This window comes from Oreochromis niloticus, unplaced genomic scaffold, assembly GCF_001858045.2.
Source record: "Oreochromis niloticus isolate F11D_XX unplaced genomic scaffold, O_niloticus_UMD_NMBU tig00002581_pilon, whole genome shotgun sequence".
NCBI classification, from domain to species: Eukaryota; Metazoa; Chordata; class Actinopteri; order Cichliformes; family Cichlidae; genus Oreochromis; species Oreochromis niloticus.
This window is the reverse complement of record NW_020327668.1, coordinates 198738-212253: the sequence shown is the minus strand read 5'-3', so window position 1 is coordinate 212253 and position 13516 is coordinate 198738. Positions and strand designations below refer to the sequence as shown.

Sequence of the window (13516 nt, the reverse complement as noted above, 5' to 3'; positions counted from 1 at the left end):
TGGCTTTAAAAGGATGTTATTTTCAACCTAGGTTATTGTCTTTTCATTTCAAGTTCTAAGTTCAAGTTTATTCTTTGATCTATTTGCATTAACACTGTGTTACTTTAAATCAAGCTTAGTTCTTTTAAGCCCAAGATTTAATTTAATCTTGGTCTAAGTTCACCTTTAAATTTCAACCATTCCTTATTTTGTTTTAACCCAAATTAAATTATTTACATTTCCATTAACACCATTACAGCATTAAAATGCAAGGTTGACCAAAATAAATTACAAAAATAAATAAATAAATGTAAAACTGAAAACAATTCAGCAAAACTCTGAACAAATCCCTTAAGCAAACAAAAGAAAATTGTCTCTGTGTCCTTTAACTATAAATCCTGGAATTGCTCTGAATGATTTTCCAGTGCTTTGAAAGTCCACTGTTCTTTTGCAGAGGTGTATGGATTAATCCTACCAGTTTTTTTTAGTGAAAGAGTTCAACGTCCAGCAGGGGGCGGTTTCTTTTTTCCTGCTCGGTACAGTTCAATGGGTCCCTGGGTGGCTCGCCATCTTGTTTCTCGCTCAGCGGATCAAACTCCGAATCTAGCTCGGCATTTCCCGATCCAAATCTTAATGGCCTACCATAACAACAAAGCAATATGCATAAACATTTGAAAATAACACACGGGTAGCCCTTAAATAACAGTAAAAGTCCGTTTTTTCCAGCTTATTCAGTCTTAAATGAGGTGACGCCGCTGAAACACCCTCAAAGGCCTTTGAACTGCAGCCTGTTTGTCGGTTAAGCACTAATCCACCGTTTTTTTAACATAAAACAGCATAAATCTGCTACCTTGACTTTCCATTTGCATGAAATGAGCAATATAATACAACAAAACATTTCTTGCATGAAATAAAATACAATTTCTGAACTCACCAAGTCCCGTTCGGTTACGTTCACGACGTCACCAAGGCAAAGACAGGTCGGAAAAACAAAAATATATTCTCCAGAGTACAAAAATGGCTTTATGTAGACTTCTGGCTTGTTTTTTAATATTTTTTCACTCGTTTAGGCAGCAGCTCCGCAAGGACTACCTGCATTTCTCCCTCTCCAGCATCAAAAAGAAGGAACAACACGATTGGGTGTGGCTGATCACAGGAGTCACGCTGCAGCGTACCCTTTCACAATAAGAGTCTGAACACATATTTTAGCCATTTTACCTTAATTAACATAAAACACCATGAATTAGCAAGTTTTTTAACCTTTTAACATGTTTTTAAACACAAATGAAACACTATACCATGAATTATATCATTGCTGATGTTTTTAATAAATTTTCTTAAGCATTATGTTCTATTTATTGACTATTTATCACCTGTAATATATTTCTTATGACTGTTTTTACTAACAGGCTTTTAACCAGGGTTACAGATGCTCACAAGGACACTAACTACCTACGTCACAAGGTAGTGTCCTTAGACGGACGGGTAGTCAGGAAGTGAGCGGCTGTGGACGGCCCCCTTTTTTCTCCATAGAACCTTTATTGAACAAACAATGAGTATCCAACATAACAGATGGGCTGTGGACAGCCTCCTAGCCTTCAACTCCGCCCTTACTTGCGTGTTTTTCCCATTCGCCAGCGCTACAGCGCGAAAACTTTAAAATGGACCCAGAAATGTCGCTCCTTTGTGTGGACAATTTTATTTCTCGAGGAGCTTGAAAACCCTTATCGTCGTCGCCCACACGTTTTGTACCTTAGGCTCATCAGAGACAATCATATCCAGGTAAAAATATTTCCTTTAATCTACACGTATTTAGGAATTACTTAGCTAATTACACGGATAATTGAAATATTGCCAGCATTGTGCCAAAAAAGTGTTCGCCTGCCAAAACTGATTTCCAATGTTTCCGAGTGTAATATGTGTAATATCTTTATGCATGTTGGTAAATAGCTGTCTGCTGTCCTCTTGGCCAGATCCCTCTTAAAAAATAAAAATCTAATATCAATAAGATTTTTTTTAACTGGATAAATAAAGGATATATAAAAGTCACTGCCAAAAACTGATTGCAGCTTCTACCTTGTTACAGGAATGTTGCTGGTGGCAGGTGACTACATATCAGATGTCAGTGAAGTTGGCCCCCCCACCTTCTTCAAATCCAACAAAAGTGGAATCGAACGTTTGTGCTACGTTTGTGCTATGTTTGTGCTGCAAAAATTTTCGTTTGTGCTGCTATCATTTTAAAGATATTAATAAAAATTTCTAGAGGTCATCAGAGGTCAACCAGCCCCCCCACATTACCCAAATCCAACAAAAGTGGTATCAAACGTTTGTGCTACGTTTGTGCTGGTTTGTGCTGCAAAAATTTTCGTTTGTGCTGCTATCATTTTAAAGATAATAATAAAAATTTCTAGAGGTCATCAAAGATCAACCAGCCCCCCTATATTAATGGAATCAAACAAAATTGGTGTCAATCAGTTGTGCTATGTTTGTGTTGGTTTGTGCTGCTAAAATTGTCATTTGTGCTGCTTCTGTTTTAAAGATATTAATGAAAAGGTAAAGGTCAAAAGGTCAACCAGCCCCCCCACATTACCCAAATCAAACAAAATTGATGTTAAACGTTTGTGCTACGTTTGTGCTGCAAAAATTTTTGTTTGTGCTGCTATCATTTTAAAAATTTTAATAAAATAACATCTTGATGCGTGCTTGATCATCCAGGTAAGTAAATCCCAAAAGGTTGATTCTGTTCATCTGGACATTTTCAGTTGGAGAAATGTTTCGTCACTCATCCAAGTGACTTCTTCAGTCTCAGCTGACTGCAGGTTTTCCCAACCTTATAAACACATGTGAGTGAAGTTGCCCCCCCTACCTTCTTCAAATAGAACAAAATTGATGTCAAACATTTGTCCTGCAAATTATTTTGTTTGTGCAGGTTATGTTTCACTAATTTTATAAACAGTACATGTACAGTGACAGACAGATGTTACATCTGTCTTCACTTGCATCCCAGTCACGGAAGCGTTGGAGGTAGTTCATAAGATATTACAGGATCACCCCAACCTCAGCAACAGGACCACTCTCTGCACTGATCAGTTGTGTTTGGTTTTGGAACTGTGTCTTAATTCCACCTATTTTGCATAAGGGTCAGTACTACAGGCAGAAACCTAGGTGTGCCATGGGTTCCCCCAGGCCCCTGGTCAAAGTCACCAAACCAGTTTGTAAGCAGGTACAGGTGTGGCCAGAAGGGTCCTCAGAGGCACTGCAAGACTGCTTTTCCACCACAGGCTGCCACACACGATAACACCACAGACTTTCAGGAATATACAGAAACTGTTATTGCCTACATCCCAAAATGCATCGATGATGTCACAGAGACCAGGACTATCACTGTCCGGGCCAATCAGAAACCATGGCTCAAAGGTCAGGTTTAAATGCTCCTAAGGTTGAAAAATGCAAGCCTTCAGAGCCTAAGAACAGCAAGGGCAAACCTGTCACGTGGCATCAGCTACAGCAAAGCTTCAGCGACAGCAGAGATACTTGGAGGCAGTTGCAAGGAATACAAACCATCACAGACTCTGCAGACCGTGGTGACACAATCCCCAGACAGTGTGTGGAGATCCCTTGCCAAAATCAGTACACGCAAAGCTCCAGGTCCTGATAACATCCTTGGACGAGCACTGACGGACTATGCTGTGGAACTCACAAATGTCTTCACAGACATCTTTAACACATCACTAGGGTCAGGCCGTTGTTCCCACATGCCTCAAAGCCTCCACCATCATTACTGTACCCAAGAAGTCATCTACCTCCTGCTTTAAAGACTATCGTCCTGTCAAACTCATCTCCATCATTATGAAGTGCTTTCAACGGTTAGTCATGCATCAAATCAAATTATCGCTTTCCCCCAACCTGGATCCATTTGAGTTTGCATACCGGTCAAAACGCTCAACTGATAATGGAATTTCAACTGCCCCTCACTCAGCCCTCACACATCTGAACACTAGAGACTCATATGTCAGAGTGCTGTTCATAGACTTCAGTTCAGCATTCAACACCATGATTCCCCAGCAACTCATTCACAAACTGGATCTGCTGGGGATCAGCACCTTGCTGTATAACTGGCTGCTATATTTCTTGACAGGAAGACAGCAGACAGTACGGGTCGACAGCAACACCTCCAGCCCAAGAACACTGAATACGGGGGCTCCCCAAGGATGTGTGTTGAGCCCCCTTCTCTTCACTCTGCTGACCCACGGCGAGATCTACTACAGGGGTGAAGTTAACCATCTGGCAGAGTGGTACAGCAACAACAACCTGTCCCTGAATGTGGAGAAGACCAACAGCGACTCTGCTTCCTCTGCAAACTGAGAAGCACAAGAGATTCAACCCCCATTATGAGCACCTTCTACAGAGGCACAGTTGAGAGTATCCTTACCAGCTGCATCACTGTGTGGTATGACTCCTGCACTGAGTTCTGCAGGAAAAAATGACAACGGGTAGTGAGAGCAGCTGCACCTGCCTCATCTGGAAGGTCCTCTCCATTACAGGTGACTGCACTCATCCCTTCAGCAGCGTCTTCAGTTTGCTGTTATCAGGAAAGATACTGAAGAGCCTCCGGGCCAGAACACAAACTGAGAGACAGCTTCGTCCATCGGGCTGTCAGGATGCTGACCATCTCTGAATTAAGAAGGGGGGGCCCAAGGGTAAATCTTTCGCCATCTTACAATGCTGTGATTGTAGCCATTCCCCACTTTCTGTGAATGGTACTCATGGCCATTGATCAGTAGGCTTTGATTAGTTGTCATTGATCAATGGTCATAAGAATTTGCATACTAACAATCATGGAACTAACCCCCCAGCACATTGTTCATTCAGTGGTGCTAGTTTCCTTCACTATGCAAATGTACTGTTTATAAGGTTGGGGAAACCTGCAGTCAGCTGAGACTGAAGAAGTCACTTGGATGAGTGACGAAACGTTTCTCCAACTGAAAATGTCCAGATGAACAGAATCAACCTTTTGGGATTTACTTACCTGGATGATTAAGCACATATCAAGATGTTATTTTATTAAAATTTTTAAAATGATAGCAGCACAAACAAAAAATTTTGCAGCACAAACGTAGCACAAACGTTTGACATCAATTTTGTTTGATTCCATTAATGTGGGGGGGCTGGTTGACCTCTGTTGACCTCTAGAAATTTTTGTTAATATCTTTAAAATGATAGCGGCACAAACGAAAATTTTTGCAGCACAAACCAGCACAAACATAGCACAAACGTTTGACATCAATTTTGTTTGATTTGGGTAATGTGGGGGGGCTGTTCAACCTTTTGACCTTTACATTTTCATTAATATCTTTAAAACAGAAGCAGCACAAACGACAATTTTAGCAGCACAAAACAGCACAAACGTAGCACAAACGTTTGATACCACTTTTGTTGGATTTGAAGAAGGTGGGGGGGCCAACTTCACTCACATTGATATCACTAATGAGGGACACATTTGACATGTTTCACGTATTATAGAACAACACATTATTCATAGCAGGATAAATATGAGCAATCACTTTAGGGCAAAAACCGGAAATCAGTTTGTGGCAGACGATCATTTTTTGGCACAACATCGGTCATTCTCACACATGTACTGTATCATATAAAATATATAAACTAAATATCTTTGAAACGTATAGAATCTAATCTTTTGTTTGTTTGTTTTTTTACATAGCACTTTATCAAACTGTTGTCTGCTACAGAGTTACAAGTATTATACTAATAATATAGCATCCACCATCTTCTGCTTGCATATTTCTGAAAACATCTTAGTGGTGTGGCAGCCACGAGTGAGCCAGCCCTGCAAACCCTGTGGATGGACGATGCAGTGGGCAGTGGGAGGAAGCATCCTAAAGCTCTCTATGCGTTACCATAGCGACCACAGAGCATTAAGCGGCAGAGAGGAGGATGTTACTGTCAATATTGGCGCATTTTCAGGAGGACGCTGCTAATAAAGTTACACAATTACACAGTACATTCACGTTTATTATTATATTTACAAAATACCACAGTTTTTGTCTTGGTCGGATCATTTTATGTTGTTGTTTGTATTTCTCAACAATGCCTTAAAGGCCGGTCCGTGTCTGACATAAACCGGTCTGTGACGCAAGAAAGGTTGGGGTTCGTTGCTGTACAGCATGAAGGTTAATAGGACCACACTCATATGAATATGATTATGTAAATTGATTTATTCTTGTACCTCCACGCCGTAGCGGCCCAATTCTTCACCCCAGTGAAGAGGCGATCGTTTTCTCCTCGTTTTAATAAATTAAGGTGTTTGGTCTTTGTTCCCCACAACATATCACCAAAAAATCTAAATTAGCTGTATGTAAGCGGTAATACGTGAAAAATCGCGGGACCCCCGATACAAGCTGGTTTACGGTTATTTTAAAGAAAAGAAACATGTCTATGCAGATGCCCAAAGCTTAACAAAACGACCGCTATAACAATTTAACTTTTGTACAACCAGATTTTCATATGCTTACATTTGAAAGTGTTTTCCTCTCCTGCTTCGACCACCATCGTTATCAGAAACAAATCTCCTCTATGACCCGCAATGAATCCTGGGATATAGTAGGACATGAAGGATACATCAGACCATCCTTAGAATTCAGGGCAAAGTAGGACGCATTTGTCGCCACATTTTAATAATAATAATGATAATAATAATGCATTGGATTTATATAGCGCTTTTCAAGGCACCCAAAGCGCTTTACAATGACATTATTCATTCACACTCACATTCACACACTGGTGGAGGCAAGCTACAGTTGTAGCCACAGCTGCCCTGGGGGAGACTGACAGAAGCGAGGCTGCCATATCGCGCCATCGGCCCCTCTGGCCAACACCAGTAGGCGGTAGGGTAAAGTGTCTTGCCCAAGGACACAACGACCAGGACAGAGAGGCCGGGGATCGAACCGGCGACCTTCCGGTTACAGGTGCCCTTCCCAACCCCCTGAGCCATAGTCGCCCATTTTGAGTACTCTTTGAATTCGGACAGCCTTCGTCGCGTCGCCGTGACGTCATTGACTCCAAATATGGCATTGGCGTATCCTTCCCCTGAATTCAGACACGACTAACCCTCAAATTCGCTGAAAAGTAGGACACATTTGTCACCACATTTTGAGTGCTCTTTGAATTCGGACAGCCCTCGTCGCGTCGCTGTGACGTCATTACCTCCAAATATGGCATTTTAAGCATCCTTCCCCTGAATTCGGAAACAGCCAACATGTCTTGACGTTCTCCAGAGGCCTGGTAATGAGCTAATCATCTGATTCAGGTGTGTTGACCCAGGGTGATATCTAAAACCTGCAGGACACCGGCCCTCGAGGCCTGGAGTTCGACACCCCTGCTATACAGGAAGAACATGCAAACTCCATCCAGAAAGGCCCAGGAGAAAAAAAACTATTTTGAATTTAAAAGGGATGTATTTCCACTTCTTACACTGAGCCAAATTATAAGAAGAGATTTTTTGCACTGTGTGCAGTTTATGACTGAGATTTAGTCATTAACTGAAGACACAGCCAGCAGTCTGTGCCGGAGCTGATCCGTCACCCTGCCACACAGATACTGGATGACTAACAGGGTGATGAGTTTAAGTCAGCCTGAAAGAAAAAGACTGGCAAACAACAGAAATACTTCAGGACTTTATTCTGTGTGGAAGCGGACATGAAGCCTGTGTACTTGATTTTTGTAGCAGAGATAAAAAAGAAGTGTCACGATGAAACGACTGCTTGACATACAAAAATACACAAAGCTTTTATCCTTTATGCTTTCTGTAGATCACAAACCCAGCAAAAGCAGAAACAATGAGGACACAGGAAACTACCAGACCAACTATCAGTCCAACAGGTCCATTCACCTTTGGTTCTCCTGTTGGACCTGCAGGTGAGAAACAGGTGTGAGGTGTCAGCTGTCAGGTAGGTGATGAGTGAAGAACAGAACAGAATCCATTTCCTCTTCAAACTGCTGTCAGACATTATCTACTGCACTCTGATCACATCACTCAGACCAGCTGCTTTCTACAAAGTCTCATCAACAACATCTTTAGAAACAAACATCAACAACCAGGAAGCAGCTTCACCTCTGATCACACACACACTCAACTCTACTCACTCACCTGGAGGATCAACAACACTCAGTCTGATGATGCTGATGGGCTTCAAACCAAGTGCTCCTGTCTCAACGACATGACACTTGTATGTTCCAGTGTCATTAATCGTCACATTGTTCAGAATCAAAGACACATCTCCATCCTTCATCTGTTTGTCCTGTAGATCCACCCAGTCCTTAAAAGATGGATGTTGGTGCACTAAAGTTTTCCTCCCATCCCGATACAAAAAAACATATTTCCCTCCCAGGTCAGCTCTGCTCCACTCCACAGTCTGGATGTTGTTTGGAGCTCGACATGTCAGAGTGACGTTCTGTCCAGACTCAGCTGGGATGTTTTTCTGGGCTGAAATAAGAAAAACCAGAGAGCAGAGAGGTTAAAGGTCAAAGTACAAATGTTCATTTCTACAGCAGACACCAGAACTCTTCAGCTGAGAATTTCCCTTTAACTTCAATTCCACTTAAGTTTACTAGTTTAACTGGTGAAATGTTTTTTCCAAAGCCCTTAAAAATTTCTTCTATGCCGAGAAAGAGTGTGAAGAGTTTCTTAAGGCAGAGAAGCTCATTTAAATTTCAGATCGTAGAGACTCACAAAAGTTATTCATAGACAAATAATGTGTTACTGTAATCCGATTACTTTTTTCAAGTAACGAGTAAAGTAAGGGATTACTATTGCAAAAAAGGTAATTAGATTACCGTTACTTTCCCATAAGCACGCTGCGTTACTGCGTTACTAAAACCGGGATTTTTTTGCGAGAGTGTCTCACGACAATGACGTAAGCGAGTGCGACGTGTGTGACAACAGCTGTCTGCAGATCAACAATGGATAATATGTGCGGAGAGAGTATGACCGTGCAGCGTTTAAAGCGTGGAAGTACCTTACTTTGAGTTTGATACCATATAAAGTGACAAAAACATTAGTGTCCGCTGTTCACTGCGTGGGAAGAAAACTTCTTTTTACAGCAAAAACCCCCTTAACTTCCAAGCAAGCACCGAGTTTGCTGCTACGTAATGGGAAATTCACAGAGAAACTCGTGGATTCTTCAACTGACCGCTGAGGCTCCACCTGCACCAGGGCAAACATCCGCCTGCTATACAGGTGAAAATAGAGCAACAGGGCCGCTAGTCTTTGATTTTATTTATTTTCTGCTGTGTTTTACTTGCATCTATTTGAAAGAGTGAGTGTAAACACAAAAAATATTTTATTTTATGTGCAGGAATGTGCAGAAAATAGGTTTAAATGTTAAACAAATTTCTTCCAGTCAGAGAATGTTGCATATAATTTAATTTTTGCTTGATGCATAAAGTTAAAAGAGTAAAACTAATAAAAGAAATGTTAAAAAGAAACTTTTCCATTTGATCACATTTTATATGATGGATTAGGCAGAAAGTAGAAGAGTAGAAGATCTATCGCTTTCTCACCTATTCAGGTTGTAAATCTTGTTTTTAAAAAGTAACTAAGAAACTAATTACTTTTGAAAATAAGTAATTGTAAAGTAAAGTGTCGTTGTCAGAAGCTACGATGCACGTGTACCATCATGAATTTAAAACAGGGTTTAATTTAAAACAGAAAAGTGGGAATCATGTGTGGCTGCCATTCACATGTGTTACTGATCATGTGACTCTGAGGGTTTACAGATTTGCACTCCTGTGACATAATATCACAGCACAAGATTTATCAAGGCGTTGACATGAACATGACAATTTATATCAACTATGCACTGAACTTTATTTCAGTGATTTGCCACACGTTAGGTAAATTAACAAATTAGTCAACAATTTATCTTCTGAGAGCTAAATTATCTATGATGGCTTACACAAAAGACCCAGCAACCTAGCCCTCACATTTCGAGTGTATGGGAATACACGCCACACTGAAAGCTAAATATCAGATATTAAATCCATCTGAGAGCAAGACACAGCTTTACTGAATTTAATTTAAAACTATAAACGCAGACAAACCCTAAACAACCTAAAGTTAAAAACCCTGGTTCCAAGACCTGGAGATCATGATGACCACATTCAGCTGCTGCTTGTTTGTGTGTCTGTCTGTATTCACCTGAAAAGCTGCCCTGTGGGGCAGAAATTAGATGATTAATTTTGCTGCTGATGACTGTCCCATTTCTTCATCTTCTTCACCTTGAGAAACGTTTACGTTGCATATTTTAAAAAAATCATTTGTTTCAGAGCATTTGGACGAAGCTCAGCCAAGTATGGCCCCATAGACTGCACTAACATTATTAAAGGCATATCTCTATTCTAGACTTTGAGCATAATACTCCTCCTTTCTTTCTCTTCTCCCTTTTAGTGCTGCTGAGCTCACTATGAGGTCCATATTCAACAGCATGAATCAACCTCAGCTATTATGTCTACTTCATTTGTCATGAAATAACAGAGAACCAGACTGTCACAGTCTGGCGAGGGCAGACTGTATGAATTTGAAAAAAGGACCCAAAACGCAGACTCCAAGGAACAGGGAACAGAACTTGAATGTTAACAAAAAGCGAGGTGTTTAATAAGACTAGTAAAAAAGGTACAAAGAAAGGGCAAGGCAAACTGAAGTAAAACTAACATTAACCTTAACTGGGAGAACTAAACAAACAATAAGAAAAACCTAGACATGAAACTTGAAAATATGGTGTGAGAAACATGGCGTGGACAACAGACGACATACAGACTGGCTGTGTCCCAATTCAGGGTCTGCACGCTTGAAGTACGCACACTATGCGTAATACGTACGGTGCGTACTATAAGTACGGGAATTGCGGAAGTGAGAGGCTTGTGAAATGGGACGGTCTAGCCCTTGTCGTGCTGTTCAGGTTGCCTAACAACCATGATACTAACTGCGAGAAACGTTTCATACAGCTTTGTGTGACAGAAATGAAGGAGAAAAAATGTTTTGTTGGTCATTCATTTTTGTCATGACATCACTTTGATTAGTTGAGTATCTGAGGCTGAGACCACGGGACTGTAAAACATGATAGTTGGGCTTCATTTCTGTACTGAACAGTCATTTCAAGATTAGTTAGTAAATAATAATTAGCTAATGTTGTTCATGAGACTAAAATCATCTCACTGTGGTAATGTTAATATAATATGGCCAATATTATATGTATTGTCAAATTATTATTATGATTATTTAATATATATATATATATATATATATATATATATATATATGTGTATCTTCACTCAAAGACAAGTATCTTTGACAGTGTATATACAGATGTATTATACATAAGAGACAAATATTGTTCGTCTAATATGTTGGCATTATTGCATTTGGCTCAATGCTTACATATATGTGTAAAAAGGAAAATGTATGAGCTGTGAAAACTGTTTCTGATACAATGAAGAGTAGACTGATATATGAAATATTCCTTTATTGGGTGAGAAAATCAGACCATGTCATAACTGCTTTAAGTCACACAGAATAGATATCAGAGCCTTAAACAGGCTGACTTCTGCTAAATGGGTCAAACTGGGCAGAAAGTCTACAAACACATAACATCCTTATAGAATATGATGTAACACTATAGATCAACTTACCTCAGAATATATAAAGCATATAAACAATTACAGCAATATGATGCAACAAACAGGTGACGTATTCGCACTTGAAATGCATACTTCAAGCGTGCATACCCTGAATTGGGACACAGCCACTAAATACACACAAGGGTGATTAGGGGAAGTGGAAACACATGGGGAAACAGCTGACACTAATTTGACATAACGAGACAAAGGAAGCAAAGTTGACTATGCTGACATAGGACACAGACCTTCACAATAAAACAGGAAACATGTGGAGCAGACATGACAATACAAACTTGAGAACATAAGACACGCAGTCAAAACAGCCTCACAGACAAAGGGTGAGGGAAACTTAAATACAGGGGAAGAAAATACAAGAGGAATCTAAATAGACAAATTAGCTTAGGTAATCTAGTGAACTTAAAAATAAACCATAAACATCAAACATAAACTAAAACTTAAAACGCTGGGTCAAAAGACCCAGGATCGTGACACAGACCTCACCTGCCCATAAAACTACATGTACAGACAGTGCTGTTGCATGTATAGAAACATTGTTTTGTATCAGCTTTAAACCTTGTGAAATGGCTATAGCCCATTTCCTATTCAAGTAGTACCACCCAGGGGTAATAAATATTTGTTGTAACACTTAACAAGCTGTTCATGTTATTATCTGGATTCTACTAGTTGCGATGTGTCATGTGCAAATAGCCAATTCCCCACTTTTTAAAAAACAAAACAAAACAAGATTTTTTGTGTTGCCACAGTATTAAACTGTCTTCCCACATACATTGCACACAGCATCATTTCCATGCTGAAGGTAAACACAGTTATGAACTGTGAACAAAGTCAATATTGCGTATTTGTGGTCTAATGTTTTGTGCATCGGGTTTCTCATTGGCTCACACTCTCACAGAGCCGTAGCACGCACATGAATGAGGGGGAAGGTGATTGTAGTTCCTATTAACAGGGTATCGCTGACTAACTCTGCTAATTGCAGAGTTTACTTTTGTCTGTATGTCATATTTACGATGAAAAACAAATTTAATCACATTAGATATTGATATTTTCATATGGGGATTGATCCTGCAACATGAAACCCTTGTATTGTTGCTATTGATATTTAAGGATCGCTCCACACTCAGTCAGTGAGTGAGACAGTAGGCAGTTGTGAGGAGGAGAGTGAGAGTGCAAAAAGACATAAATATGACAGACACCCATAAATGAAGCAGCATCTGGCAGCAGATACTAACTAAGAGGAGGAGCCCCCAGCTGAAATTTCATTGGCCCTTACAGGCGAAGAAGATTTGAATGATCCTGCAGGGAAAGCTTTTTAACCAGGGACTGTAGAAAACAGTCAGTGTCATTGTCAATTGTCAATATCATTGTTTTCAACTGACAACTGATTAGACTCTATGTTTTGAGGAGTTCGTTCACAAGTCATAAATCCCTACTTACCCACAGCTCTCATGTAGCTGAAGTCTGACAAACATTAAATCTTTAGGCCCAGCACCCACGGTACTGCAGGCAAAAGAAGGGCGATTCTCTTTTATTGGCTGTAACAAAAGCTCTGTAATATATAGTCCCGGTGTGGAAATTTTAGCTAAAAGCTCATATAAACCACTTCTACAACTGCCAAACACAGCAAAACATCAAACAGTTAAGAGAGCAGTTACGTCATTTTGCAAAATGTTGGTAAACAAACACAACGGAGTCTCGTCAGTGCAGAGCCTCAGCTGATCAGAATCAGAATACTTTATTGATACCTAGGGGAAATTATCTTGGTTACAGTGCTCCAGTACAAACAGTAACAAGACAACAATACACTAAGTAAGAAATAGCACAA

The 13516-nt window shown here is 40.2% G+C and overlaps 1 long non-coding RNA gene across 1 annotated transcript; it reads right to left on the bottom strand.

Annotated features, from left to right (window-relative positions):
• Positions 1–336: 336 nt before the first annotated feature.
• LOC109200024 (uncharacterized) lies at positions 337–1288 on the bottom strand. Its single transcript, XR_002060249.2, has 2 exons — positions 914–1288; positions 337–617 (listed from the first exon to the last, which is right to left on the bottom strand). It is a non-coding gene; the product is annotated as an uncharacterized LOC109200024 (long non-coding RNA).
• Between the last annotated feature and the right edge of the window lie 12228 nt (positions 1289–13516).